Below are 27,183 nucleotides of genomic sequence, written 5' to 3'. Positions count from 1 at the left end.
ATATGTTCTGATCAAAAAGTTGGGGACGGTGTAGATCGCTTAGAAACTCTCGTTTTTCTGCCACGGGATCTGTTTCTATCTGATTATTCTCCGTTCACAAATTGTTGAGAGCACAAAATGTGCCTCAAAGTCATAAAACAGTCGTAAAATTTGTATCATCATAGGCGTTCCTGAGGTGTTTATTCATTAAATAATAATATAATGTTTTAATACTGTTATATATAATATTAATAATGTTTTAATACTAATATTGTTACAGGTTTAATATTTCCTTTGTTTATTTTCCTTATGTGGTCAATGAAACTAGAAATAAAATAGACAATAAATTGGCTTTGAATTTATTTTATAAAAACTTACTTAGTTATAGTTAATTTAGGATATTGCTTAATATTAATTAATTTTTCTTCTGGTAGTATCTTCATGTATTTTTCAAATTGTTCTTCTTTAGGTTATTGTTTTCTTATCAAATGTTTTCTTTATCAAAACTGTCACCTGTTAGGTTAATGGCATGGTATGCTTATCTTGAGTGACATGACATTTAGCCTCTTCTTACAGGTTGTTTGACATCAACTTCTAAAGGTCAATTTATTGGTTCATGGAACTAAAAGTTCTACTTTGAATTGTTGGTCCTAATAGGTTGGAGACAGGAGATCTTGTCATCAGTTCGTTTAAAAGTTGGATTTGTGGGTTTTTTTGAGTTGTTTTTTTTTTGAGGAAAAAAGTTGAGATTTTTGGGTTCACATGTGCCAAGGGTACTGAATATACAGGAAATTTCTGGATTTTAAACTCAATTTCACCTCAACAGGATCAGGAATCAATTCTATTTGTAAAATAGGCGCTTATAGCGGATTAAATTCTTGATTGAGATATATTTTACATTAAGGTCACCTTACATCAACGGTAAGTCCTATCTAAGACCTATTATTCCATCAATCACAACTTAAACACTTTCTAAGACTATTCTTTTACTTTCAGACCTTATACTTTTATTTTATATTCGTCTCCTCCTTCAAATCTTCTATCTGCTGTTTACCTTTTATTGGCATCCATACAAGCTGTTCGTCATTTGGATCTACAACTTCCAGAAGCTGATTGTAGGGTTATTGGATATAAAGAAGACCAAGCTATAGACCCTAAGAAGGAAAGTGAACAATAAACTTGGTGAGAATGAACCATTTTACCTTCCCTGCAACCATCTTGTCTACCTTATCATATTTGGGATAATACTCGTCACATATTCAAATAGTTTATCTGTGGTTACATACAACTGATGTATTTATAATAACCTTCTCTTCCACCAGACGTTTAGATAATTGAAACTATTGATATCTGAAATAAAAGTAACCTTAAATTATAATTAGTAGTTTAAAGTATAATTAGATTAAGTTAGATCATAAGTAAAGGCAGATATTTAGTTATTAATTAGGGGTATAGATTACAAGGTTTATTTAATTTAGTTAAGTTAGTGTTAGAAACTTAGTAGGAATAAATTACCACAAAATACAAACGGTGTGATATAATATTAAGTTACAAAACTTACCGTTGATAAAGTAGTGTACACCTAAGGTATATATATATACGCTGGGGTTATTCAAGTCATTGTAACAATCCATATTATTTGCTCTAAGCATTGTTACAATTAACTTCACTATTTAATAAAAATTTAAACTATAAACATAAAGTGTAGTTCTTGACAGGTGACAACCATAGATAGGTGACAACAACACCTCCGCTGGGTTATGGCTAATGGTCTGACACGCGGCATTATCCGATAAAATTGGGCCATAACATTTTACCCACCCCACTCTCCGGGTATATATTGGATTTAAACCAAATCTTAAAGAGCTGGTCCGATTATACTACCTTTAATTTATAAAAATAGAATATTTTTGTAACAATATATTTAGCAAAAAACAATTAAAACTTTCACGGCTAATGTCAGTTATTATATTATATTAATAAAAATAAGAATTTAATCATTACCAATTTTGTAAATAAGAATACCTTATCTCTTTGGATATTTCAATACTAATCTTCGCGTTTAATCACTTTAATAGAAAACATGGAATTCATATCCGAAGGTACTATTCGTTGCAAGATAATTAAGAGGGAATTCCCCAGATTTTTAATAATATAATGGGTATAAAGATGCCGGCTTTAGCCACGTGCCTCGTCTGTTCAGTTTATATTCGAAACTTAACTTGAAAGGGTGAAGTTATTACGAACGGAAAGAATTTTTTGTTTAGTACGTTTTTGATCGCATATAATTTACGGCTCGTCGGTGTTTCCGCGTCTACGGTAGTAATTAGCGTCCCGAATATTTCTTTTGCGAATTATATGCAGTGCGTGAGTGATTTTTTATTCCATATACCAACGAACATATACATACCTTTCGCTCGTGCTTGTTTTGTTGGATTGTTTGTGATGGCTTTATCACCAACATCATCAAGTTTTACACCGGTACTGTTGCGTAGTCAGTAAGTCTGTCTATTCACCAAGAGAGAAGACTATTGTCCTGAATGTTAACGATGCTCTGGTTTTTCAGAATCCCACAAACACTGTTCGCAACATAGTGGAAAGTTGTGCCAACATGACTGGCGTAGGGGAGTCAACTATATATAGGTTCCTATCAGAAAGAAAAAAACACGGTATAGCTAACCCAAACACAAACAAACACTTAAAGAGAGGGAAAAAGCCTATTGAAATTGACGAATTTGCCAAAAATGGTCTTCGAAGGAAAATTCATGGATTTTTTTTTAAAAAGAAATACCAAACCTAAACAAAATTTTACAAGAAGTTAGAGACGACCCGGATTTGCCTCATATCGGACGAACTAAATTATGGCAAGTTTTAAAAGAATTAAATTCCCGGTGGGAGAAATCAGACCGAAAATCACTTTTGATTGACCGGGGGCAGATAATTTGTTGGAGAAGAAATTACCTAAGATACATACGAAAATTCCGGGCTAAAGGAAAGTCAATCTTCTACCAGGATAAAACGCGGGTAAACTCAGGTCATACTCTAAAAAAAATTTGGTCAGATAAAAATATATTAAGCTCCAGGCAAGCCTTTATAGAAGGTTGGTCTACTGGTATCTCCCCACCTTCTGGTAAAGGCAGTAGATTATTAATTTTTCACATTGGTAGTGAAAAAGGATTTGCTAAGCATGGTTTGTTGAAATTTCAGTCCAAAAGCACAAAAGACTATCACGGGGAGATGACAGCTGATGTTTTCGAAGAGTATTTTGAGCAGATGATTGAACACAGACGACCAAATTCAATTATAGTATTAGATAATGCACCTTATCATTCACGACTAGTAGAAAGACTTCCAACGACTGCGTGGAAGAAACAGGATATTCTTGACTGGCTGCGGAATAAGTATCTACCTTACGAAGATGGAATGGTAAAAGCAGAACATTTAAAAATTGCCTGGCAACACAAATCTAAGTGCAAGAAATACGTAGTTGACAAAATGGCGAAAAGGCGAAACATCACAGTCCTTAGACTTCCACCCTACCACTGCAAAATAAATCCAATTGAACTCATTTGGGCACAAATGAAAAGTTATGTGGCTAAAAAAAATACGTCATATAAAATACAAGCTGTACGTGAATTGTTATACGAGTCTTTACAACATATAACAAAACAAAACTGGAAAGATGCAGTAAGACATGTAATAGAAGAAGAACAAAAAAAGTGGGATCTTGATAACATAATTGATGCGAGCGTAGAGACACAACCGCTAATTATTAACTCTCAAGACGACTCGGATTCCGAAGTTGATCCTATTTATTTTGAATTTGAATAGTTTTCTAATCGTAATTATATAAGGTAAGTAATAGTAGTTGTAATCGTAAGGTATTAAAGGGGAAAGGCGCAAAATGTCGCCTGTCAAAATGTTCAATGTGTTTTAAATGTATCCATTTTTTTTCAAATCCTGAGAAAACTAAAAAGCATTTTTGAAAAATTTAAAGGCAGAATGTAATATTTATTAGAATAAATAAAAAGTTTCTTTTGCATACAATATTTTCAATAAAAAATTATACTATATTTTCTCCTTTATTTTCACCCCTCTTACATAACATATTAAAATAAACATTGTAGAAGTTTTCAGTGACTTTCTGCCCTTAGTAATAATGTAATCTTTCATTCTGCGTTTAAATTTTTCAAAAATATTTATTAGTTTTCTCCGGATTCGAAAATAATGGATACATTTAAAACACATTGAAAATTTTGCCAGGCGACATTTGGCGCCTTTTCCCTTAATTAAATAAATGTATCTTTTACAAATGGCAAGAAACTTTTTATTTTTAAATAAAATAAAGAAGTTTTATTAAAACAAAAATACAATTTACATAAGTACAATTTAAAAAATATATTTATTTAGTTCAAATAAATGTTTCAATCATATACTCTACGACACTGGTCGGTCATCTGTAACCATTCAAAATACCTTCATAATCGGATTATAAGGTTGGCTGCTGTATTGTATTCCTTTAGGTACAAGGTGGGTTAGTCGATAACATCTTAAACCGTCAGTTTCAGGTTGGTTTTTACTATTATATCGTATTACCTACCATCTCTGTATTTCAGTTCTCTAATTAGGGTTAAACTTGTAGTGAGCTATCGACAAATTGTGAACCGATTATAGTTAGGAGTTTGGTACTGAATGTTTCATGTTACACATCTTGTTCGTTAAGTTGGATATGCTTCTGTTGGATGTCACTAGTTACTTCTTTAGTCACCTGATTGTCACTATTTTCAATAAAGTTCTTACCTGCTTCTGTATTGTGAGGTATTGAAGTTGTGTCGCCTGATACAGATACCTTTGCTGGACAGTCTTCTGTTAAATGCTTGGATTTTTGCATATTTGGCAAGTTTGGTTATCTAAATATAAATATATTTTAAATGATGTCTCCTAAAGGGGATATATAGGCTTGCCGCCTGATGTTTACTATATGCTGGAATTTAGGACTTAAAGTTCCTATCCGTAGAAACGATAAGGGTAACAAAAGGGTGACACCAAGTGTTTGCAATTCAGATTCTAAGATTAAATTCAGAATGGACGGACATATTAGAGAGTACTAGTCGTTGGCTTGGAGTGAATATTCGACGGAGTTATCCACTAATTTTTCATTTGCTAAGTAAATGCATATTCTGTTGTTGCCTTTAAGACAAAATAATATTAATTGGTCGAACTATTAGACTTAAACTGTGAAGGTAATCTTCAATTTTGGTGTTTTCAATTGCATCAAATTCGATTGCTTGATTTCTTTATGGAAAAACATTAGCGGTTGGTTGTCTGGTTCTTCTTCTTCAGTGCCTTATCCGGTCCGGATGTTGGCGATCATCAAGGCTATCATGGTTTTGTTGACTGCTCTGCGAAACAGCTCCGCTGAGATCATCCCTTGTCTGGTTGTCTGGTTACGGAGGAGTAACTTTAAGGTTGTCGAGGTTGTGGGTCTGGTGTCAGGTGAAAAACTAGGTTGAGTTGACGTAGATGAGGATGCCATGATGTGTTTATTATTATTTTGTATGCCAAAATATTTTATCGATATGTATTTAAAAAAAGTCACCTTACCAGTGTTTACCGTTTAAATACAACACATTTACATAACGTGTTTTTAACTTTTGCAAAAACAGAAAAACGAATAATTAGAATTTAACTAGCTTACTCGTGACTATTCTGATAAGTTTCCAATAACCACTTTTATGTCAAGTTTGAATTTAATTTTGATATTAAACGTTTCTTTAAAATATAGAACCATTTTCCATTTTGTTTAAATACTTTCCAATAGTATCAATAATTTTTGAAGAGAATTTTATTTTGAATAGTTTGTAATTTCTGTATACATTGGTGTAAGCATATTTTTGCAGACTTTCAAATGTGACTTGCCTTTTTACTCGTTTTCTGTATAGTCTTTCTAAAATCGATAAGCAATAGAACTAACTTTAAAATATATAGAATTCGTCGTGTTGGAAAATAAATTTCTTCGAAATTTATTCTTTTTCGAACCCATTCGCATTCCAAGTTATTGTTGCCACTGTGACATTGAAATGGTATGTAGAGCTTATCTATTTACAGAGCTATTTACAGATTAATATAAATATATTTTGCTCTGATTTAAAGTCACAAAATAAAGAGAAAATACACGCCAATCTATTATAATGTTTTATTAAATACTGTGGTATTGCTTCAGTTCTTAATTACTTTCTTTCATAGAGTTCGCTTCACAGGAAAAATGTGCATAAGTACATATTACTAAATTTGACTTATTTGCATTTTGTTTATATTTTTTATAAAGTCAGCGTCTAAAGCTGAGGTCAATATATTTTCTCGATTATAAAACTTTAAAGCCCATAATGTTTGGAAACATAAGTTTTATGGCACCTTTTAATAGACATTTCAGTGATTTCACGATATTTTTTAAGATAATTTTAAATGGGATCACAAGGAAAGTAGTGTAGCAAAAAGCAGTAGGTCCGTGATTAAATAGACAACTATTGCATCGTTACATACATAAGCGGTCTATTCCTTACCTACGTTTGATTCGTTGATATTTAAGATGCACACTTTCCAAAGCCAATCAATTACGCGAATTACGAACACTCGGCGTAAAACTTTATTCAAGTTTGCCATCCTTTCGAAGTGTCAAAGAGTGAAGTGATCGTTATCGTTCAGGTCAGTATTTGAAATTATTTCACAGCGCTGTGCATTATTTTGTGTTTTGGATTATTTATTTGTTTCTTCAAGTCTATGCTCCGACTGCAGATATAAAATATGACGATGAAGTCGAGAAGTTATATGATCAGATCAAAGAGATCTTACAGAAACTTAATAAAGACAAAATTTTATATAGTATAGGCGACTTCAATGCAAAAATTGGGGAAGGTCGATGAGGTCAGACTGCAGGTCCTTATGGTCTACACAACCTTACGATCGAGGAGGACAGAGATTGTATGAATTTTGTAAAGAAAACGATATGATTATTGCAAATACCTGGTATAAACTACCCGAGCGACGACTATACACTTAGAAAGCCCCATTTGATGATGGCAATAACCCTGAGTCCTCAAAAAATCAAATAGACTATATACTTGTAAATGAGCGTTTCCGAAATGCCGTCAAAAAAGTCACTACATTTCCTGGGGTAGATATTGTAGCACTTGTAGCAGATGTAGCAGATATTAAACTAAGATTAAAACGAATTCAGCGACAACAAACAAAAACCAATGTACTTAACTTTGACAATATAAACATAAAACATAACATTAAAAAAGAATTTAACAATAGAATAAAAAACATCGGAGAATAACTAGAATATCCAAAAGAACTATGGAGTGAATTTAAAAACCAAGTTAATGAAATCTCCACAAACAATGATTATAAAAAAAACTTATCGACTATGTCGACTGATAAAATCTAATGAAACAGAATATAGATATCTACCGAGAAGAATAAAAAAAGAGATGAGCCAAAGAAAAATGGATGAGAGAAAGGTGCGACGAAATAGAAGATGTAATATCTAAACACGACTTATTTAATATGCACAAAAAACGAAAAGAAATAAGTAACATATTTAAAAAACTAGTTCCCTCTGTACTCGTTGACAATAATAACAAAATTATTGTAAATGAGCACGAAATAAGAAAATAATGGCAGCTGTATATATCAGAGTTGTTTGAAGATGACAGGAATAATATTGACCAATTCTACCAAAACTGTACTGACGGCCCAGATATTATAAAATGCGAGGTACAACACGCTATAAATAATGCTAAAATTAGAAAAGTTTGTAGTCCAGATGATACACCAACTGAGTTGCTAAAACTAATAGAGGATGATAACATAAAAGTAGTAGTAAGACTTTTTAATTCAATATATAACACCGGAGTGATTCCCACACATTGGCTCAAATCTATCATCTTTGTCGCAATACCTAAAAAACACAATGTGAGAAAATTCTCAGAAAATCGATTAATTAGCCTAATGAGCCACACTCTTTAAATTTTTCTAAGAATACTTCACAACAGAATTAGACGCAAATGCGAAGAAGATCTCGAAGATACCAACTTTGGTTTTAGAAATGCTATGAGAACCAGGGAGGCACTTTTTGCGCTTAAATCCGATTACAAAAATGCCGTGACCAAAAAAAAGATGTATTTGCATGTTTCGTGGACTTCGAAAAGGTACTCGATAAAGTACAGTATGTACAATTAATGGAAATACTGAAAAGTATCGAAATAGATGACAAAGATATTCGTGTCATTACAAATTTGTACTGGAATCAAACTGCTATCGTAAAAATTGGAGATAACTACACCGATAAAATCTCCATTCAACGAGAAGTCAGACAAGGTTGCATTTTGTCGCCAACATTGTTCAATGTTTACTCAGACCAGTGTGATACTATGATAACGGACCAACTAGATCCAGACATAGAAATAAAACGTACATAGAATAGCAATGACTAAAACTACTTTTATAAAAATGAACTCATTTCTTTACAATAATCGATAATTGAATTTATTGATTTGAATAATAAACAATTGCATTGTTTAGAACCAAGACAAAGAATGGTTAAGTGCTATGTTTGGTCTGTACTTTTGTATAGTGCAGAAGTGTGAACGCTAAAAGTATCGATTATAAACAAAATTGAAGCATTAGAAATTTGGGTTCATAGACGAATGCTAAAGATACCTTGGACAGCAAAGAAAACTAATGAAGAAGTACTAAGGAGTGTCAATGAAGATAGAGAACTGCTAAAGACTGTTAAACATATCAAAATGTCTTATCTGGGATATAGTAGGGGGAAGTCGATATAAAATATTACAACTGATCCTTAAAGGCAAAATAGAGGGCCGTAGAGGTGTAGGAAGAAAACAAGTTTCTTGGTTAAAAAACATTCGTGAATGGACACCTATATGAAATGCAGGACAATTATTCCATAATTGCAGAAGATCGAAAAGCCTTGGCAATGGTGATCGCCAACGTCGGATAATTCTGATATGGTACGCGAACAAGAAGAAAAAGAAGATTTGTTTCTTAAAATATTTTATAAATGCCAAGATATACGGAAAAGGAATAAGTACTGATACTAAAATTACTTAACTATTTTCAAATCGAAAAGGAAGCTGGACAAACTTTATTACCAATTTCTGCTGTTCGTGTGGTAAATGCTCAAATAAATGAACTTTAATCAAATAAGAGGCAGATATCGAGCACAGTTTTTATTAAATCTTGCCCAAGTATTTTAGCTCCTAGAGCATCTTTAGGCGCATTTCGCCAAAATTAGGCTATTCAACAATATGGTGAATATCATAAACATTAACTGATACATTTACACAACACGAGACAAACGACAAACAGTTTAAAAATTATTATAAATTCAAAGAAGCTACATATTGGGTGAGAGAACGGCTTCTGCTCTTAACGGAAAAGTTTTGTTTGTAAAAGTACAGTTTAATGCCATTAGTTTTTTACTTGTGGGTAAGTACGACCCTGGCATCTGTCAGATTCGTTAATAATTCTTGATACATGAAATAATTTTTGAAACATCTAATACATTATATGACGTCATAATTAATGACGCACTGAAAGAAGGCTCTGAAAAGAGAACCATACCCAAGAATAGTTATAAGTTCAGACTGTAATATACGGCAATTATTGTTTATAGTTAAAATGAATATTTTGAGGGTATTAATTATTTCTAGTTCAGAATGTGGTATGGATAGAGGAAACTTTAGATGCGAACTGTATAAATTGTAGATTCGTTTATATTTATATAATTATCACGTCAAAATGGTTTGTAGCCCTTAATCTTACTTACAGACTAGACGGGTTGGAAGATTATTTGTAATTACATTTCCTTATTTCTCATGAGACAGTGTGTAAGTGTACTAGGGTTATACCGCCTATACGCGGTAGCAAAATCCTAGTTATCATTTTTATTACTCATACAGGTGGGTTCGACATTTGAGTTGCTTAACATCTTAATATTAGGGTTTCGAGAAAGAAAAAATAAAAAACAGGGATCTGAACTGATTCACCATAAAACAAGTCCATGTCAAATATAGATAAAATGGATGTCTTTAATGAGAATGTTTAATTTAGATAAAACTTTAAAAAAACTTGATTACAAATTGATTCCATTCACTTTGATGAAGATGAATATTTTAAAAGCATAACAATTAAACATAATACAATTTTCACACTACACCAACATTTTACCACTACATTTTAATAAAATAATTATTCGATGTGAATAATTGGACATCACTCACATGTCGTTTGACTGCTACAATAAATCGGTGGGCTGGGAAAATAATTATGGGAAAATAATTTAAACCAACATGATAAAACGACATAAACAAATCTCTATGTAAAATTAGTAGTAATAGTAAATTAAAAAATCCAATACGAATAGATAGTGGAATCAACTACTATATAGAATTTTTTTAATTGTCCTTTGTTTCTTCTTTATTCAAATTTATATAATTAATAAGATGTTATTATACATATTGCTTAAATAATCAATGTCAAATATCTTATTAATACAATTTGATTTTTTTATCCTCACCATTTTTTAAATTCTCTTTTACGTACATTAATTTTTCTTTCCAAAATTGTTGCTTCTTGAAAAATGAAAACATGGTCATTATTGATCAGATGCGCTGTCAATGCACATGATTTGACATTTCTTTTAACCCTTTAATCGGTAATCCAGCCATAAGGCCGGCATTAAAATAACCGAATTATTTTAAAATGTAAAATTTATTTGCTATCACATCGACTACACCGCTTTTGGGCAAGAATAGAGTCGACCAACGGTAACGGTTTAAAAGTTGTAGGTTCAGTTACTTGAGAGATATAGCCAGTTACGTAGAAACAAGCAAGTGAATCGTACATACAAATTATTGCTCTGGAACACGTGTAATCGAACCGTAAAATAAAATAGTTCTAGTTGTCCAATACCCGCCTTTACACGTACATATTTGTATTATTTATACATTTTTTTCTTTCTATCGTAGACCATGGAAAAGAATAGATCTCAAACACGAAGACAGTAAGGTGCGAACAGGTATCACGAGCTGACAGAAGCGGAAAAAAGAACAAAATACGATCTTTCCACATTAACCGATGAACAAATCGACGAGATCTTGAACTCTAATCTTGCTTCAGATGACGAGTCAGTTTATGAAGATGATGATGATAGCATAGCCGATCCGGATTATGACTACAAGGCGGATGTGCTCACAGCCGAGAACGATGAGATGATTGCTCCTTGTTTACGTGAAAATATCATTGATTTGGATCTCTCCATGAACCTTTCGTTGGAACTAAGTAATCTCACTAATGTTAGTGAATGTTTAGTGGGTGTTTCAGAACCACATGTAAATATATCTACTATTGAAATAGCAACATTAACTTTTCCGGAACTCATAACACCAGACACTACAATACCAGAAGTTTCAACAACTGATCCGGATACTCAAATAGACGTTTCAGTATCTCCCGTACCGTTAATATCAAAAGAACCAATTGCATCAACTTCCACACAACTAGCAACAACCACTAAGTTCAAACCAAAGAAAAGACCCAGATCCCCGTTACCAACTGTAGAAGCTACGGGACCGCAAATAGTACCATCAGCGGGTGGCTTTACTGGCACAGGTATGCTAATAAAACACGGAAAGTCATAATGCAATCCTATTTTTTTCTCTTTCTGTTTTCAGGCTTGGATGCGATCGACAAAAATTCAGCTGAGTTTACGAAAATTGTATGGCGAAAAAGGTCAATGCAATTGCATGTCAATGAAGTCGCATTTCGAGGAAACACTACATTGCCCTACACTGTAAAAAAGCTGAAGACACCAATGGAGTATTTTTGTTATTTTTTTACGGATGAACTGATCGACCTGGTTGTTTGTGAAACCAATCGGAACGCACGTTTGAAAGACATAAACACACAATTCAACGTTGATGCAATGCAGATTCGACGATACGTCGGAATTCTATTGTACATGTTCATTTTTCGTTATCCCAATATGGAGTCACACTGGGGAGAATTCGGATTTAGGCAAATTCCTCAGTGTATGCCACTAAAGAAATTTGAGCGGATAAAAAGATATGTTTGTTTTTGCTAATGAAGTAGAACGTATCCGAAAAGGACAACCTTGATATGATTCGCTTTTTAGAATCAGGAAAGTTGTTTATATTTTAAATGCACGCTTCAATTCCGTTCCAAAGAATGCGCGGTTATGTGTTGACGAGCAAATGTGTTCGACAAAAATGGCGCACCATTTACGCCAGTACATGCCGAACAAACCCCATAAATGGGGAATTAAGTCGTTTGTACTGTGCGATACCACACGATATTCGTACCAATTTGAGATATATAATGGTGCTGGAGATAACATCATCGTGCCAGGAACACCAGACCTCGGAGCTACCAGCAACGTTGTTATTCGGTTGTCACAAACAATTCCAAATTTCAAAAACCATATTGTATATTGTGACAATTTTTACACATCCTTGCCTCTTCTAGTTTATTTACGAGCTCGTGGAATTTTTGGGCTGGGGACAATATGTGCAAATCGAATTCCCAATTGTAAACTTCCGCTTGATGCAGATAGAGAAATCAAAGACGCGGAACGAGGTTATGCAGTGGAGTATATGGGTTGTGCATATGGTGTGAATCTTTCCACTGTCCTCTGGAAAGACACCAAGAACGTAAAACTTTGTTCAACTTACGTTGGGGTCAAACCGTTTAGGAAATTGAATTTAGACAAACAGATAGCAAAAACGACTCGTTACGACAAAAAAAAAAGAAAGAATACATTAATGTTGACTACCCCCAAATAATTCGTGAGTATAATTCGCATATGGGTGGAGTTGACCTCATGGACTCTCATTTGGGACAAAGTGGACTGCGCATTAAAACAATGGATGCAATGACACGCATATTTTACCATCTTCTGGATATGGCTGTCACAAATGCGTTCATTTTGTATCGCAGATCATATAATGAAGATGCCAAGAAAACAGATTTCAGAGAAGAAGAAGAAGCTTCACAAGAAAAAAATATGAGACTATTCCAATTTCGTGTGAAAATTGCTCAAGGTCTGTGCTCTTCTGTTCAGAAAAGACCCATTGGTCGACCTTCAAACTCACCGCTCCCTACTAATAGTACTAATGCTGGTACAAAGGCGGCGCATCCTGTTGAAGACGTACGGTACGATGGAGTAGATCATGTTCCTGAATGGATTCCAGGCCGTAAAAAGTCCTGCAAATACTGCAAGAAATTGGAAACACACACTTTCTGCCCGAAATGTCAACTGCATTTATGTTATTCCGGTGCCAAAAATTGTTGGAAAGACTACCACGTCCGTCGGTAATGTGTATTTCATTTATTAGTTATTATCTATTAATTTTTTTACCAAGTTTATATCAATAAAAATTTAAATGTTTTTATAAGCAACAAAAAAGCACTCGTTCATTTTTCTCTTTAGAACGATATACCGGCGATATGGGCGGCATTCTTCTTTTTCACTTTGTGGCTAACTCAATAAAGATATCGAGAAATTGACTTTTCATTCGTATTTCGCGTACCAAAATTACCCCGAAACCAAAATTTTCAGAAAGTTAAACCCCTGATTTCTATTTTGCCGATTAAAGGGTTAATATCACTTATATGAGAAGGTAATCTACCACACGTTTTTTACCATTTGTTAAAATTTACCACACGTGCTAGACGGAGTGGAGTAAATCACATTAGACCTTTACATACTTTGCAGTGGAGTCTTTATTTTGGTCTACAGACAGTTTAACGTTTTAATATTTCTCGTGGCAATCCTAATTTCTGTGTTTTGCTTAAACAACTTAACCAATTTTGGTATTAAAGTTGGTATATATGTCAAAAAAAAATAAGATAAGATTGATAAACCTTGTATTTCCCTTTCTCATTCTTTAATGATATTCACTTGCAGTGTTCTGTTGTCAAAATGGATAACGATTTTCTAGTAAAATTTCTTATTAATATGGTGAGGTCACAATTTACAAACTCCTATGCAATAGTTTATGAAAAGAAGATACTATTTTATTGGAAATAAGCCACAATTGAAAATTAAAATAAGATTATTGACGTTTCAATTTCCACTTCGGAAATCATTCTCAAAATACAAACATTAACAAATTAATATTTTAATTTTATCTGACTCATTCATATGGACAATTCAGACATATATTATACATTTTAAAGTAGACGACTTTAAAATGATATTGCTAATTATTGCAGAGTTGCCTTCCTGGGACGACTTTATTGTAACATAGTTCATTCGATTACATGAAATCAACTATAATTTGAGAATGTCTGTCAGAAAAAAATCATAGCATGTAATTTGTCTTTAAAAAGATAATCACATGCCATGATGACAGTAAATTATTATTAATAACATGACAGTTATATGTTTGTTATTTAAACAACGTAAATTATGTATCCTCGGTATGTTACTGACTTACTAATACTGGTATTTTCCTTTTGTTAACTTCCTCTTTTAATATGGGTAACCAGATCCTACTGCATTCTGCCAAGGAATTTGCGACACACTTAGTCTCATTTACCATAATTGGAGTCGCTCCTTTGATTTTTCTCTTTTTACCATCCGTTGTTTTTAGGACTACATTTGAATCATTCCATTGAACCCTATGTTCATTATCCCTTGCGTGTTTACATATTTGAGATGTATTAAATTCTCTATTTTTAATATACGATTGATGTTCATATATTCTAATATTTAATGGGCTTGATGTTTCAGCTAAATAAAACTGATCGCATTCACAAGGTATTTTAAAAATACAATTCTTTGTTCTTTCTTATTCATTTTTAGGTTGGGTTTTAGACAAAATAGATCCCAAGGTATTTGTTGTTTTGAATGTTGTTGAAATGTTGCATTTATTGCCTATCCTATTAAGTTTTTCTGATAATCCTTTTATGTATGGTATTGCTATTTTCTTTGTATTATTCCTTGTGTATAAAATATATATATTATATATAATATATACCCATATTAAAAGAGGAAGTTAATAAAAGGAAAATATCAGTATTAGTAAGTCAGTATGACTTAGAGTAAACTAAACGTAATACCAAATACTTACCATGTCGGGATAGTATTATTAGGTTTTTTTCCTGGTTTTTTCCTCATGATTTACTATGGAATCACTAACAAAAGAATTTTACTGTCATCATGGCATATGGTTGTCTTTTTTTTTAAATTAAATGCTATGATTCTTTTCTGACGGATATTCTCAAGTTAAAGTTGATTTCATGTAATCGAATGAAATATCTTACAATATGTCTAAATTTTTAATATAAATAGGTTAGAAAAAAATAAATTATTACAAGAATTTTTTACCAAGTAACAAAAAACAAAATTTATTTATTTACTAATGTTTGTATTTTGAGGACGATTTCCGAAGTGGAAATTGAAACGTCAATAAACTTAGTTTATTCTTCAATAATTGTGGCTTACGCCCAATAAAATAGTACCTACCTATCTACTTTAAACACCACAAGAAAATAGCTTCCGAACAATATTTATAAAAGAAAAGGTAGAAAGCCGAAGAATACGACGAAAAACCCCAACAACCTTACCAATAAAAATTACAAATTTCAGGTTAATTTGAATATTTTTTTTATTTAATCAAACTCCAACAGGAATCTTATGATTATTGCTATCTGATCATTCACTCTGATCAATAAGCAAGTTAGTTCTATATACAAATATTTATATAATTTGCATATAGCTCTGTAAAATGACAGTAAATACTATTGAAATGACTAGAACAACTCCCAATTACCGATAAAAACAGAATAAAATACTTACTAATATAGTTGATAACGTGCGATTGTGATGGTTGTTTACTTACCTGAAACAAAAAAAATATTAAAAATTACCAATAAAAGACAGAAAAAATATCTTTTGTGTTATATATCTTAAATATCTTAGGTAGCAAAATTTATTGTCCAATATTACGCATTAGACGAACGATTTTCTTTAATTTCTCATACTGAGAGATCTTTCTACCACTAAATCTTTCCATTTAAGATTTTTTTCCTTGGAGTTATATGACTGCCGGCCCTTTAAGGCTCATTCGCCGATATCTACACCAATTGTACTTATTTAGTTTACATCATAATCTCCTGTAATTAATATTCCTTATCCTAATTATCCTACTTTTTTTTATTTATTATTATTTTTTTTTATTTTTTTAATTTATTTTTTAATATTGTTTAATTTTTTCATCAAAGATTTTTAGATTCTTTCAATTAAATTTTTAGTTTATTTTATATATTCTTTTATTTTTTTCTTGATCAGTGATCAAGAATTGATCACTGGGATACATATTTACGCCTTTTTGGCGATTTTATACAAAATACAGACTCGACCAGGGAAAGAAGTTGAGATTATATTAGCTAAAACACGTAGTTTTACTTATATCCTATAATACTTTTAGTTCCTATCTTGACACTCACTAATTTACAACTTGATTTTAATATTTTTAATGTGTTTAATAGTTAATTCCAATAATTGTATTATTAATGAATTAGGATTTTGCGTCCAATTTCCATCCACTCGGTATTTGATAAAAATAAACCACTGACAGCACAAAGATATAATAGGATATTTTAGTTGATTACGTTATCCCATATAAACTCCTTATATGCAATGACTTTATTATCTTGCAAGACCACATTTTAACAGGTGTGCTACAGAATAATTAATTGAATTTAGAATAGAGAAAATAAATTGGCATGAATCTCCAAATGGAGACCCTATTGAGCGTGTCTGGGACTATCTAGATATATTAAGTCGCAAAAGACCATCCTACAGCAAAATGGAACATGCTACATAAAAGAGTATTATGTCTCCAGAGTATATTAGAATCAAATTTCGAGGAATAGTACGGAGATTGGAAGCCATAATTCAAGCTCATTGTCATTAAGGTTTTAATTGTTTCGTAATTATTCTCAAAATTAATTACGTGCAAACAAAAATTCAACGCTTTATCGAGTAATTTATAACTTAAAAGCCAAGCAAGACATCAAACTTAATCAAAAAATATTATATACGAAAAAAACTAAGTTTGCATACAGGATAGTTTTACTTAGAAGTTGTATTTTACAAATAACTTAACTTCATACGCCATTATACGCCAATTTAAATGGAGTGACTTCATTCGGATCAAAATTTGATAAAACTTTAAAGTGGCTATTTTTCCTGTACCTGAGTGTATTAGTCCGGGATCTCGTGCCCATTTTCAATCTCTATTAATATTTTAACAAGAAGCTAATTTTTCGTGAGTAGTTTCATTTTGACAAGACGCCTAACTTTTTCTATTACAACAATTAGCATTTTTGGTAGCTAACAGGGGTAGCTGGGATGAAATATGTAGATTTGACGACTCTTAAAAATGTATTACTAACCGTTTTTTTTTTTATTAATTCTAAAGATACTCATCCAAATTAGACGACGAAATATTTGTCCTACAAAATGCAAGGTTTTATCAAAGAGTCAGCATGTATCAATAACGAGGTCATGAAAAATAATTAGTACCCACTAGTAAAAATATTTATATAATTTAACACCCACATTGTCCTACAAATTGCGTGGTACGTTATCCAGGTCCTCCAAATAAATACATATTTGAAATTCATGAAATTAAAAATAAATTTATTTTCTGCATTTTGCTGTTGGAGTTGAGTCACACTGAACGGCTCAGTGTGTATTAACAACGAATATAGACGCTAAAGTAGGCCCTTTTCACCACAATTTGTTTTGCGCACATTAGAGTAGGTTAGGAATATAAATAAAAATAAACTACCAGTGAACATAATTAAGATAAAAAAAAGAATGTATCCTGTATTAAAAAAAATGGGTGTGGCAGTCCAGTGGGACTGCCGGTAGAAGTTATACTTCTATAAGCGTTACAAATACGCGTATAGAGGTATAGTAGAAGTTGTACGCGTTCGCCGTTACAAATTTATATGGGAGTGAATCTGCACAATCATTACATATGTAATGCTATAAGTAAGAGAGAGCAGAAAGAGAAACATAATTAGGTATATAGGTATATAGTGCATCGTTTGCTGTATATAAACAACATTTGACCTGTAATAGGAGTATAATAAACGAAGGATTGAGTAAATATTTTGTTGAAAATGTATATTTTTATTTTCATATATGTATGAAAGGAGTTAAATGCAAAAAAAAAATTTACACATACTCTGCAGTAAAATCCATTGTTTATTTTGTTAATAATATAAAAATAAAATACAATACACTGTAACATAATTCAATATAATATTACAAAACAAATGAAAACGCAATATTCATAAGTATTTAAAAATGACAATATACGTAACTTACTTACGCATATGTTTAATTTACCATGATAATAATATTAATAAAATAAAAATATTGTTTCGTGATACAACTGTCAATTTGTCTGACATTGACAGATACAGAATTTAATTGTTATTTATTGTGTATATAAGCACACATTTGAACTTTCTTGAGATATTTACAAGTTTTAATTTATTATTTAACATGCCTAACGAGGCTCAAGACAAATCTGAACACAATGGAAAAGTAATAATAATATTAATAAATATTAAATATATTTACAAAATGAACATTTTTATTCTCGAGAGAGAAAGAGAGAGAAAATACATCTTCTGTCTCTCTCTTATTTATATCTTACCTATTATGTAATGATTTTGCCGATTCACTCCCGTACAAATTTCCAACGTTGAACGCGCGTACAGAAGTATAACTTCACAAAGAAATGCGAAAATAATTTTTTTTTCAAATACGAAAATAAATATTTTCTCTTATTGGTGCACCATTTTGCTTATTTAAAGTACGCCTCAGCGTGTTTAAATTTACATTCCAAAAACGCGCGTGTTTTAAAGTTACCATAGCAATATTAAAAGTTTTAAATATTGATCTGACCTCACAGGAGTACATACCTTGTATGTAACGTAAATAAAAAGAGTAACGTCAAATAAATAAAGGATGAATAAGATATTACTAACAAATGTGTCGAAATCTTTTTTATTCAAATATTTGAAAATCTTAATCTTTTAAATTAATGTGCAAAGTGCAGATGGTATTGTTTGAAATATTTATACCTCTGTTTTTTAAATCAGAGAAAATACTGTTCACAATAATACTACCGACAGTCTCGGAAGCCAATGGGTTTGTACTTCTATTAATGGCACTCCCAATAATATTTGAAACATTTTTGGTATTGGTAATACTCCCTTCAACGTAACTAGTCGCCACAGTTGCCAATATTTTTGCGGTATTGACCTCGATTCTGCTTTACTATTTAAGTAATCAATGTTAGAACTCATTTTTAAGCAATATACAACCAGTAATAACAATTAATGTTATAGCCGGAGTGACCAGTTATCCGCGAATACTTTACGCTATTTTTTTTATTGGTGCACTTTAAAATCATGTATTATTACTACAAAAAATATTACTGAAATAAGAGCTAATAACGAAACATGGTGGAATTTGTCATGTACATCAGTATACCTTTCGTTGTTACAGAATTAAGAAAAACAAAAATTAATCTATCACATTGTGAAAAACAAAAATTAATCTATCACATTGTGATTAATTTTTGTTTTTCTTAATTCTGTAACAACGAAAGGTATACTGATGTACATGACAAATTCCACCATGTTTCGTTATTAGCTCTTATTTCAGTAATATTTTTTGTAGTAATAATACATGATTTTAAAGTGCACCAATAAAAAAAATAGCGTAAAGTATTCGCGGATAACTGGTCACTCCGGCTGCGCCGTTGTGCTCGAAAAACCGCGCGTGTTTTAAAGACCTCAATATCCACTTATACTATTTTTAATCCACTTATACTATTTTTAATCGATTATTATTATATCTGTACGAGGGATGTATCTTTGAGTACCTATGTAAGAGTGATACGCGCTATAAATCATTTAACTACAATACATTTTATAAACTTTAAAAAGCCTTTATTTTTTACAAACAATCTCGTGCTATACCTATAATTTTCTATTTGTACTAAATACAATTTAGTAATATACATAGATTTGTTATTTTTACCTTTAAAATATTAAATGATCTATTTTATTGATTGCGCAGTATAATAATATTTATGTCAATTAAAATATTTTGGCAAATAATGAAAATGGATTGACATTATTATTAGGAATAAATTGGTCTTAAATTGCTAAAATGGTTCTTAAACATCAAAACGTTAAATCATCGAAACGGAAACCGAAACGTCAAATTTTTGTAGTTAAAAATTTAATTATCATTATAAAATAAATTAAGAGTCACTACTACTAGCCTACTAGTCAATTTAATGTTTTTACTTTCTTTTTGCATTTTTTTTGTTTTTGATTTATTAATATCTATATATGTATGTGCATAAGTGTTTACAGAATCTGTATTCATCTGATCAAGCGATCCAAAGTCAATAAAAAAAATATATTGTAGTGTAGTCGCATATAAACACAATATTTAACTTAGGCATGACACAAGCAAACAGTTTCAAGAAATATGTTTTCAATTTATGTGTAAATAGAAAAACGAAAACGACCATTCTTGTCGAACTAAAAAACAGGTTACATACCTGTTTTTTATTTGAATCAAAGGACATTGTCTTATTTGGATAAAAAAAAATACTGTAATAAAAAAAAACATGTCACGTGATGCATTTGTCGTACAGTTACCTACTAATAAAAAAATGGTCTTGTGATATTGACAGAAAATTGTTGTAAGGACAAAAGTTGAGCGTCTCGTCAAAATGAAGCTATTCACGAAAATTAGCTTGTTAGTAATAAATGGTGAAAATAGGCCTCGGATCCCGGACTATATTTAAATGTATATACCTAGTTTGCTGGAGAATAGGACGTTTTAATAAAAAGGAATCTTATAAAATGTTGATGATTTGCGTAACAAAGGGTATTAAATTTAAAAATTAATGAAATATTGACAACAATCGTATATTTTTCTAAAGGTAAATGTTTTGGTTCATACGATTAATTTGCCAGCAATAAAAAATTAATCATTTTTACTTTACTAGTAAATGGTAAAAGTACAATGAGTAAGTAACTCTATTTTTCATTCTAAATGATACTCTGTAGGCACATTAATTCTGATTACAGTTTTTAGTGTCTCCGCATTTTTATTGTAAACTATTTTATATGTACTATATATAGCAAATGTTACTTTTATATGTTACTATATGCAGCATCGCCTTTTTTATGAAGTAGGATAATTTCTGTGTTATGCCACTGAGTTGATGGGATTGCTTCCTGGATACTTCTAGTGAATAATTTGGCAAGGACGTGCCATAATCCTTTTCCAGCTACTTTCAAGGCATCTGCCACTAGTTCATTACCTACGAGCTACTTAAGACTCGGGCGAAAATATGTTTATTTGTTTGACACTTCCCTCGAATATTATAAAAATGTGGTAAAGAACCCAGAAGCATGGAGTGGAAGGTAGCTCATAAGCTTGGTAAACATGTTTAGAAGTCATGTGTAGCCAAACTAGTCCTTATGTTTCCTTTATAAAGTGTTACATCTTCTGGGAACATTTATTTTCCCCTCTTCTTTTTGAGGATCCTTTTTGTTCTTTCGACTTTAATGTTAAAAGTGGTTTTTGATCTAATGAATGTTTGGCGTTTCCTGTTAAAAAATTTATTCAAAACTGTTACATCCTGAACTATATTTTTCCGATTTGATATTATGAAATAAATCTCCTTTTTTGATCTTTGGTTCGGACTCTTATATGTTATTATTCTATATCTTATTCTTTCTAAAGATTGAGTTCATAACAAAGAAATTGTGCTGATGTAAGAAATCAAGTATTCTGTTACCCTTCTCATTTCGTTTTCTATAGCTGCTCTGATATCTTCATAAAATTGATCAACTTCGTAATGTGATTAGGTTGTAGTTGGTGCGTAAGCCTGTAAAATTTTAAGTTTATATCTTGGATTTAATTAAATAATAAGATACATGACTTTGGTACATACACTTGTTATTGTAATTATGTTTGGTACTCATTTTTTATGGATTAAAAAAACAACTGCTGATAGATGTCTCTTCTTTTTTTCTGAAATGGAACATATTTCTGGATTTAAAGTATTATTTGGTCTTCTCCTCAACGCCTAACTTTGGTTATACCGACTATATCTTATTTGATCTGTTTTTGTTCTTTGTTCAATTCAATCATTTATGCTTCTGTTGATAAAGTTTGTAAATTATAGGCACACAAATGCACTTGTCATTCTCTATGGTGGCCTGATCTTTTCCGGTCTTAGCACCGTCTGCTCCAACTCTGTTCTGACCGCCACCTTTGTCAGGGAAATTGGAACCGCCGGGGACTAAGGACCGTACACTTGATGTATCCATCATGAAGGGGAATTTTGCCTTCAAACTTTGCGCTGGCAAAGCGTGTTGGCGAGTTTTAAAATGTGTATTAGAAAGAAATATAGTGATCCGTCTGCCCTCGACAACCTAATAGCCATTCGGGGTCGAAAGAAACAAGAGTTAGCCAAGAGAGGCTTATAGAAAAGATTGCACACATTTTACTTGAAAAGAGTGGACATCCACAAGTTAAAAAAGCGTATGAATATTGATACACTTTGTGTTCCCGCACACACCTCGGGGTGATGGCTACAGACTGTATGGCTCGTCCAGCATGTTATAGCATGGAAGATAGGCTGCAAGTGCATTTTAAAATGTAGATACCCCACTGCATAGCCTGACCAAATATAAATATATATATATATATATATATATATATATATATATATATATATAATATAATATATATATATATATATATATATATATATATATATATATATATATATATATATATATTGATACGATTAGGGTTTATAGAAAATAATTTATAAGTTATATACTACATAATATTAGATATTTGGTTGTTTTAAATAAGTTATATACTAGAGAATTTTATAAAAATATATTTATGTGAGGGCATTTTAAGAAATTAGCATATAATAATTGTAAAAAGTTGTATTTTAGTAATTATAATGTGGTAGATACATTTAAGTGAGCCATGTGACTAGGCAACCAACTATACAAACTCTGTCTCCAAGTTGACATTTTAGGAAATAATTGGGAATATAAAGTGGGGTTATAATAATATATTGTTTGAATTGTGTATTTTATTAAATTAGAGTGTTAGTTACTAATTTGAATGTTTATTCTGATCTGAAAAGCCTAAATGTCAACAAAATTATCAATGGAACATTAACGAATTCTCCAGAGTGCAGAGTGTGACTATTGTTTACGGTCGAACATTCTGGAATAATGATTATGGCGGTGGATCGAACAGATATTTTTTTCGAGAACATCTATATAGAAGTAAATAGAACAAATTGGAACATGATCTCTTACCAGATGGTTCTGGAATATCCAAAAGGATATAAATACCCGTGATTTGGATTCAAGAGAAGTTTTTAGTCAGAAGTCAAGCAGTTTATTATGAAAGTTAGTAGATTAGTTAGTGAAGTCAATTGTTCACAGTTTTAGTAAGTCAGTCAAGCAGTTTAATAAGAAATATGAAAGTTAGTTGGAGATAGTCCAATTGTTTAATATAGTGAGTTAAATGAAGATTAAAAATTATGCATATATTTAATGCACATTTATAATTATACACAAATAATTATTGAAGATTATAAAAGTATATTAGAAGAATATTGGATGGACATTGGAAGGAATTAAAATTATATTATGATTGGAGATTAGTATAAATCAACTTATAATAATTGGATATTGGTATATTGAAAAGAAGAATAAATATAAATGGTGTTTGTTGGTTTGGTTGGTGGTGTATAAATGCTGGTGAAGAAAACTATATCTTAAATTGGTAGAAGCTGATAATTGGAAAAAGTAATTTCACAAAAACAAGGATAACCGAAGTACGAAGACATTCAGTGGTGATTAGAATCTATATAGTGGAAAACAGTTCATTTAGGCATTCAGTGAAAGAAAGGTACAAAATTTTGTTAATATAATTTAGTTAGTGTCATAACAATTTCAATTTTGAAGATAGTTTGTTTAAATTTTACATTGTCTATAGAATTTAATTAGTTTTATAAGAATATCAAATTAAAGATAGTTTATTTTAAATTTACATTGGCTAGGTTAGATATATATGTGTGTTTCATAATAGTTATAATAAAGATAATTTAAAAAAGTACTTACAAACTAATTCTTTGAGAACCGCGATAAAAACCCTATATTATTAAAAATACTCATTGCTCATCATTCAAACAAAAAACACATCATAACAATATATATATATATATATATATATATATATATATATATAACGGATTTCAATGTGTTTGTTGTTTTAAATTTATTTTCTATCCTTTTAGTTTTTCCGATAATCCTTTTATGCATGGTATTGTTCTTTTTCTGTGTCTTGAATGTTATAGGATCCCGTTTTAAGTTGTTTCTGATTCATTCGGTCTATTCATGAAAATTTAAACAGAACCCATCGACAACGGTTATTTAGTGGCTAATTCAAAAACAGTGATTTTACGTTGCACTAATAATAAAAAATAAATAAAATAAAAATAAAAAAGCAAATTCGCTTTTACATCCAATCCACGTTTGTAAAAAACATAAATGATGTCCGTAATTAGAAACTTCTAATATGTCTTGCGCTAGTTAAACATAAAATAAAACGTTTATGCCTGCTGGTACATGCACAAAAGTTTGTTGAAGTCTTTTTAGTTTTAAATAAGTATACATATACATACATACATATCAATAATTTAGGTTGTCAAATTATACATATTTGTTCCAAAATTATTTAAACAAAACTTAGTTTGTCTAAATTTATTATTCACATGAATTGTAATTATTTTTAGAACCTGTAAAAATTGTACCCTAAATATAAAGTTACTCCTAACGTCCATAAAATTCGTATTTTCGACAGCGTTACTATAGACCATAAATAAAAGGCTCCGTTGGACGTGCGTATCGTTTGATCTGCGATCTGTTTCATTTTAGGGGCGGATTACAGTTTCCCGTTTTCACGTTTTTCGCTATTGCTCATTTTATATGTACAAAGAACGAATGTAATGTTTACTCTTCAAATAATATGAGATGCGATGAAAGGCTATATTATAAGGCAGAAGTTGATGGCGAAGTTCTCGGATTTATTCCAGTATTAATATATATATATATATATATATATATATATATATATATATATATATAAATATGTATAAATAAATATATATATATATATATATATATATATATATATTTATATATAGATATATATAAAATAAAGTTTTATTTTGAGGTTGCAGTCATTAATAGGGCAAGAAAGTGAAACTCTGTGTTCCAATATCAAGCTTTCGCAAAATTTATTTGTTTCTTCAGGATATGCTAAAATATGGTATCAGTAAATAGAATGAAATTAGAATTAAATAACATTGTATAAAACTAGTATAAAAACTTACAACATGAGGTTAATCCATTAAATTTTTAAATTGACAAAACATTAAAACTTAACTTATTAAAATTATATATTTATGTAAGTACAATATTTTAATTTTATTTAATTTTGTATAAATTCATTATGACATTGATTATTATACTGATGTTTAATTTATGTCAGAAAGACACTCGTTTCTGTTTATTATATTTTTTGTGGTTAATAACTAGCTCTTGATTGTTATTATGGTTACGTACAAAGTGGCGCCAAATATGAATATTTAAATTTTTTGAAATTATAGTATTTATAGTCAGAAAATCTAATATTAGAAAATTATAGTATTAATTTTCGTAAGACAGAATGTAATATAGATATTGCTTAGTTTATCAATATCAGTTTTTTTATTAACGCATTGATATTTATTTATGCATACCATTTCTGAGAATATATAAATATATAAATATCAAGATCCTTAAATCTTCCTTTACTTCCTTCTTTATTTGTTTATTCAATTCTTTGAAAACATTGGTGTTTCGCTTTCCTTCGCTTAGAAATGTGCGTCTCTTTTCCATCAACCGTTTTGTTCCTTCACTTATTCGGTCTTCTTTATTTTTCGTTTTCTTTGCAACAGTCAGTCCTGCTTTCAAGAGCTTTCGTTGCATAGCATACTAACCTACATTCTACCAAATCTAAAAATAATACACTGCCCTACCATTTTACAGTAAACAATCAGCGATTGAAGGTGTGCAAGGTTATGTTTTTAAACACACTTTGTATATCTAATTTAGTAGTAGTAAATATGTTTAAAAGCTGATCAAAGAGGTAGACACATGCCAATCAATAAAACTCCTACCGAAACCATAAATAGTATACCTACATCAATATTTTAAAACATTCCCAATGTATGAGAGTCATTATTCCGGAGAAAGGAATAAGAGAGATTATCTGAGCACAGAACTTACAATAGAAAAGATGTATCAACTGTACATTGATGAATGCAATGAAATACATGTAGATCCAAAGCTCAGAGCAACAAAGTGGTTGTACGCAGATATTTTTAATAAAGACTTCCAGCTGTCGTTTAAGCCACCCGAAAGAGACATTTTCGATACATGCAGTACATTCACCGCTCAATTGAAAAATAATCTTACTTACTATCAACTAAGCAGTATACAGGCTGATCATGATGCTCACCTAACTGAATCTAAAACTCGGTATAACTTAAAACAATTGGACTTTATATTGGCTAAAGAGTCACCAAAATACAAAGTACTAACTGGTGATTTGCAAAAATGTGTGCCTTCACCGCTAACAAACAATTGTATTAGTTTCTAAAAAAAGGAAGCATTGGACATTAAATTTTACATTATATGACGCTAGTGATTCGTCTGTACAATGTATGATGTGAGACGAATCGAAAGGGGCCCAAGGTGCAAATGAAATTGCCTCGTCAATTTTGAAACGGGCTGATAATACAATTCCAGGTAGTCAATTAGAGGACATCACTCTTTGGACCGATAACTGCTATGGACAAAATAAAAATATAAGTATTATAATGTGTTATTTTTGGATACTGCGTACGTACCCTCAAATAAAGACGATCACCAAAAAGTTTTTACTGAAAGGGCACA

This window comes from Diabrotica undecimpunctata, chromosome 8, assembly GCF_040954645.1.
Source record: "Diabrotica undecimpunctata isolate CICGRU chromosome 8, icDiaUnde3, whole genome shotgun sequence".
NCBI classification, from domain to species: domain Eukaryota; kingdom Metazoa; phylum Arthropoda; class Insecta; order Coleoptera; family Chrysomelidae; genus Diabrotica; species Diabrotica undecimpunctata.
The sequence above is the reverse complement of the archived record's forward strand: the minus strand, read 5'-3'. Positions refer to the sequence as shown.